This window comes from Notothenia coriiceps, unplaced genomic scaffold, assembly GCF_000735185.1.
Source record: "Notothenia coriiceps isolate Sejong01 unplaced genomic scaffold, NC01 NC01_scaffold00037250, whole genome shotgun sequence".
Classification (NCBI taxonomy): domain Eukaryota; kingdom Metazoa; phylum Chordata; class Actinopteri; order Perciformes; family Nototheniidae; genus Notothenia; species Notothenia coriiceps.
In genome coordinates, this window is record NW_011369951.1 from 15,563,348 (window position 1) to 15,569,347 (window position 6,000).

The following is a 6,000-nucleotide window of genomic DNA, read 5'->3' on the forward strand; positions in this document are numbered from 1 at the left end:
TCTAGTATCTAAAGCAGCTGTCAGTATCACCTGATGTACAGACACACACACACACACACACACACACACACACACACACACACACACACACACACCACATCTCTTTTATTATTGTAGCTCCCTCCTGAGCATAATGATAGTGCTCCTCTTGCTGGTTCATGCCTGTTATTTGAAACTAGGATATAAGACACACAGAGAAACAAACATAATGCTAACACAACCCACATTTCTTAATCCATCTCTGTTGTGTAGGATGATGTGTGGGTGTGAAATCATCATACCTGGAGTATAGACTATATGTTTTGGTCCTTTTCATTTTGTTAGGAACTCCTTGCAGTAAAGCGGTACATTTATAATACGTTTTCTTTTACTTTCTGACAGTTAACTGTATGAGATCAGTTAGTGGTTGTACTAGTCTGTGTAACATAAGTGGACATAATATTTGAATGACCTCTAAAAGCAGTCCAGTACAACGCTACTGCAAAGAATAAACCACTAATAAACTTATAGTTTAAACCTCTATGCAAGTGCCCATCAAAACGGTATTGTCTTCACAAAAATAGAATTTACAGCTGAGATGATTATCATCATTCAATTCAATGATTGCCTGGACCTTCACTTTACTCTACTCTAAATCCGAGCACTATGCCTTTTTGCCAGAATCTATGCAGTTGCACAAGGCAGTGTATGTGTGTGCAACATTTTGAGCCCCCTACTCCGGCCTGAAAACAACAATGTGCCTCTTTTTTCTATAATTTCAAGGCTGAAGCACTCAAATGAAGCACATACACATTCAATACACGCTTACAAACACGTTTCAATTATGGACCGCTGAGCATGTAGCTTGGTCCTGAGGTTGAAATGTCCGAACAAAGCCAAGGACTTGCTCAGTACAATTTGATTGCAGCTTGTTGATGTCTTCCGCTCTGTGTGTATATGAAAGCAAAGAGAATAACGGGTATGGTTGAGTGCATAGCAGACCCTCATAATAGTAGAGAGAGCAGAAAAAGTGTGTGTGTGTCCGTGTGTGTGTGTGTGTCCGTGTGTATGTGGAGGGGCTGTGTGGTTCTTGACAATGATTTGCCATGACAGGGAAGGTGTGCGGGCCTGCTGCCAGGAGCAACAGCATCCTGCTACCACACACACACACACACACACACACACACACACACACACACACACACACACACACACACACACACTATAGAATATAGAGTTCCATCATATCTTCACTACACAATTACACTTTAAACAGCTGTCTTTCTCTCTGTTCCTTCCTGCTTAACTTCTTTTATTTTCTATGTCTCTTTTTCCTGAGGGTTAATGTTATTATTTGATAAATCACATTTTCTACAATGTTAGCGTTGTGCTCTTCCAGTTGAGGTGGCCTACCTCTGCTATAAAACACTTGTGTTCTGCCCCTGCTGCTAAGTGTGACGCATTTGGTATTTTGGGATTATTCATTCTGATTACAAGTACAAACTGTGAGATGATATATATTAGTTTAAGGTGTCAATCTATGGCAGTACTGGATCGTTGTTACTTTTGTTTTTCACTTGCATGGTGAAGCTTTTGCTTTTTCCAAGTAGCTCATTTAATCAATTGGATTAAATAAACTATATATATAATTTTTTTATTATTTAGTGATATAGGAGTTACAAGACAAGTGCATACACGTACAGTGTCACATATACACAGAAGACAATAAGGAGCATTTACAAGTATACAAGACAAATAACAAATTACAAAATGTACATGGAGACAAAAAGAACTGTGTGTGTCGGTGTGCTTGAGGGATTAGACAAAAGGAGAGTAATACATGACTAAATTAAAATTAAAATGATATGAGTAAAAATATAATAGTCAAGTATCCTAGGAAGGGGGAGGGGCATGTAAATAGTAGCATGACCTCAAAGAAGTAGATAGGGGTGGTGGCTGAATCGGATTGAGGATTATTAATTACATTTATAAATTAATGGGTTCCAGATTGCATCAATATCATTGGTTTGTTTTTTTATGCTGGCAGATAATGTTTCCATTATTTAAATTATTTAAAAAAAAACATACTAATACTTATACTATCTATATAACCCACTTCTCATAAAGAGCAATGACCAGACTAGAGCAACAATTAAGTTATTCACGGCGGCTACCATCTGACCTGCATCTGCTAACGTGAACTTGAGTATATCTGAAAGATCTTAGAAGTTTTAGATGCAGAAAACACGAGAAAAATCCGGGCAGCAACAGGTTAAAAAGTTCAAAGGGAATAAATTGATTTAATATTGTGAGAAAAAGCAGATCAGAGAGAGGGGAGACAACCCAGAGGCTTTTATCTCAAATGTTGTAACTTTAAGGTAATTGTCTTGTTTTGTTTTGGTTAGATTCAAAGAGGTGTAAGATTAAAGAGAGGAAAGAGACAGAATGACATTGACCATGAAAGAGCCTGAAAACTTAAGCTTTGTTAATACATGAAGCGCACCTCAATCTGCACTCTGATTCACAGCGCGCCTACTAAACAGAGATATAATGCAGTGAGTGACAGCAAGTGTTTGCAGAGTCCTTCTCATTAGACTGCTACTGGGGTCTTTGATCCTCGGGACCTTGTGGGCAAGAGTCCTCTCCTCTAATTGTAAGGCCACTGTACTCATGCATGCATATTTAGCACACCTTCATGAAGCTGTAATAGCTCTCTGCTGCCTCACTTTACATTAACAAAGGCTCGACTTGATCCAAGGGAATGTTGACCTCTCATACTGTCCTTACTAAACCAGTACGCCACCATTCTCACAAAAACAATAGTTAAAAAGGAGCACGCATAATAAAAGCAATTAGATTTGTCATATTGTAAATGACTTTTAGACAATCACAGTCGAGTCATTCTACAGAAAAGGTGGAATCTGGGTGATACAAATCTAAAACTTGTTAAATAGCAATAACTAACTCTTAACTTGATGAATCCACAACAAGTAGAGCTTAAAATATTTTTATTATTTTGTATACATTATACAAAGCTTATTTATATAGGAAAGTCACTGGTGTTACGTGTTACCAGGAAGAAGAGTAACACCAGTGACGGTAACACCATTGACAATTTGGAGAAAACATTACCATTTTAACAAAATGGCTGCAATGTGTGAGACCAAATATGGCTTCAGTCAATATCAAAATCGTTTATCTCTTCAATACAATACATTTTCCCATTCAAATGTTCACCCCTAGGGCTATGAAATGAGTAACACTAATGACAGACTTGAAAGACGCACGTACAATTTGAAGATAAAATGACACCTTTAACAAACAAAGTAAGAAGTATCTGACTTTCCTTATGTCTTTGTCCACTGCACTGCCTCAAATGATCTCTTGTTACAGGAGGCACTTCAGAGACAGTACATTATTTCAAAAATAAAAGCGTTTTGTGTAGCAGTAACCATAGGCAGTAACACCAATGACGTAATTTTGGGTGACTGACATTTATTTGATATTATTAATAATAATTTGCGTTTTTTTTTAATTAGATTGATTTATTGAAAAAAAAATCTTTTAAATGAAAACTATAGGCTCCACTTCCATGTATGATCAAAGGGACAAGGCAGTTCCTTGAATTTGGCATTTTAAAGAATTGCAATTTATGTATAAAACCATTTTTTATTTATTTTTAATTTAGTACCATTGCAAAGACAATCTCTATTTATTCAACATAGGCTATATAATGAATGTGAGTATTAGGTCAACGTCATGTATTTTGGTGTCTGCAAAAGTAAGTGACAGTACTTCCACCTTTTCTGTGTAGAATGACCCAGTTACGATAAACCAGGTGTATTATGACTAGTAAAGACAAATAATTAACAAATAAATATCTGTATTGACACAGCAACGTGTACACTGGTGTTATTAGACTTGGCTACAGACTTAGGGCAGTTGTAACTGATTGCAGTTGCCACTGCTACTGAGATGCTAAGGTTTACTTTATAAATTAGGCAAAGGACAGTTATATTTGCCCCATGCCTTCAGCAGCAGGCCATTCACTTTGATTTGATCCCGTTATGAAATGTCATCATTTCGACAATAAAGAAATGCTACATAAACGTTATCTTGCACGTTTTATCGAACCATCTCCGTTTCTAACTTTCAATATATTTAAAAAGAGATCTCTCTCTCATCTGCATGCGGGAGCGGGGCATCACAGTTCTGCCGGTAATTAATATTACATTTTGTGAGGAAACTTTTCCATCAATAATTGCAATAAGTATTCCAAAATGTATGCACTTCAGGTTTACGAAAGTAATGGTAATCAGATTAGTTGTTTTTTGTACCTAAGTGGTACCGCGCCTAGTTTGAGTCACGGGAGTAAAGAGAAATGAAACCGTTGAAGTTTGAATCTCCGCTTCCCGTGTGAAAGCACCATCATGTAGTAGTGCGACACCGACAGTATCTTTCTTACTTTAACAAACTAATACAGTTAGCTTTGCCAAGGTACGTCATGAACCCTAAGATACTCACCGAAGACAACAAACACAGCAAGCATCGTAATGCATGACTATCTCTATCTCATATTGACATTACGTTTTACAAACAAAAGCAAAAAATATCAATCGAACAGATGGCCTACTAGCACTGAAATCCGGAAAGTTCCTTCTTCTTGTTTGGTGTTTATCGGCGGATTGCAAAACAATTTAGGTCCATTACAGCCGCTGTCACCATGGATGTATAATAAGACCTGATACAGCGTGGGCCCTTGGTGGGCCCATGGGTGTGCCCTCATTCATTCATATGAGAGTTGCTCATTGGCGCGGCGCATTGACAAAATCAGCTGTCACCAACAGGACCTCTTCTTTCGGTTTTTGGCGGATTGCAAACAACTTTAAAGGTGCATTACCGCCACCTACTGAACATGTGTGAATCTTATCATCTCTTAACTCATGGACGTATACATTTATGATTTAATCAAAAAATAAAGAAATACACAAAAAACATAAAATAAAAATGATCTTTCCTGACCTAATGTTAAATTATTTTTCCCACCCCTGTTTCCCTCAAAAAGGTAAACCGTGCCTTTCTGGTAGCTTACTCCTGTTCCCAGAATACCAACCACTCCACCTCCTCTATCACGTTAGCCTTTCTCTTTCAGCTTTATAGATGTCACAAGATATGTTCCACTTTCTTTAACTCCACAGTTCCTACACTTGTCACTGTATTTAAAACTATTTGACATTGCAGAGACAAAGTAGCAGGAAATCACTTTTAATGTTATGTATTAAGTTGTTGAACTAAGCATTGGATGCTTGTTTATGGTCCTATGGTTGCACCACAAGTGTTGTGATACGTATGTGTAAATCATAGACTGTATGTGTAAATAAAAGAACATCAATAAAGGGATTCTCAAAATTATTCCTTGTAAGATGTTTATTTCAACAATTGTTCTGGAGAAAAAACGTTCAGCTGATCAGTTTGTAAGATTTTTTTTTACAGAGAACTGAAGGTACTTCTATAGCACTTTGTCCAGTCGCTACATCCTCCCGTCCTCCTTCACCATCTTCCTGCTGCCTTCAACGCACTGCACCTGAGAATACAAAGAAACTACTTTTAGTGAAATTCAAACATTTGTTCTAAGGTTATTATTTAAGATCTGATCTCAGTCCCATATCCGCGAGTTTCATCCAACAGTCCTCTTGTTTTAAATTCATCATAGATCAGGAATTTATTAAATGATGCTGACAAATCTCCTTACACACCGCACAGCAGGAACATGGAGCCTCTGGATCCCAAAGACATCGGATTAGATCTCATGGGCAGATTGATGCCTGCAGGAAGAGAACAGCATTAAAATAACATAACTGTTGTTGCGCAGTAAGCATTTCTACATATTGACGTGAGGATCTGTTGGACAGTTGAGTGGCTGCTGATGGCATAAGAGGCCAGAACAGTCAAAGACCGACCTTTTATCTGGCATGCACTTGGAGAACCCTAGAGCTACAGACAAGCCCCGGTCCTTAGGAT

At 37.7% G+C, this 6,000-nt stretch overlaps 1 long non-coding RNA gene across 1 annotated transcript; it reads right to left on the reverse strand.

Annotated features, from left to right (window-relative positions):
• Positions 1–5,391: 5,391 nt before the first annotated feature.
• LOC104967079 (uncharacterized) lies at positions 5,392–6,000 on the reverse strand. The gene is made up of 2 exons (XR_800725.1): positions 5,736–6,000; positions 5,392–5,563 (listed from the first exon to the last, which is right to left on the reverse strand). It is a non-coding gene; the product is annotated as an uncharacterized lncRNA (long non-coding RNA).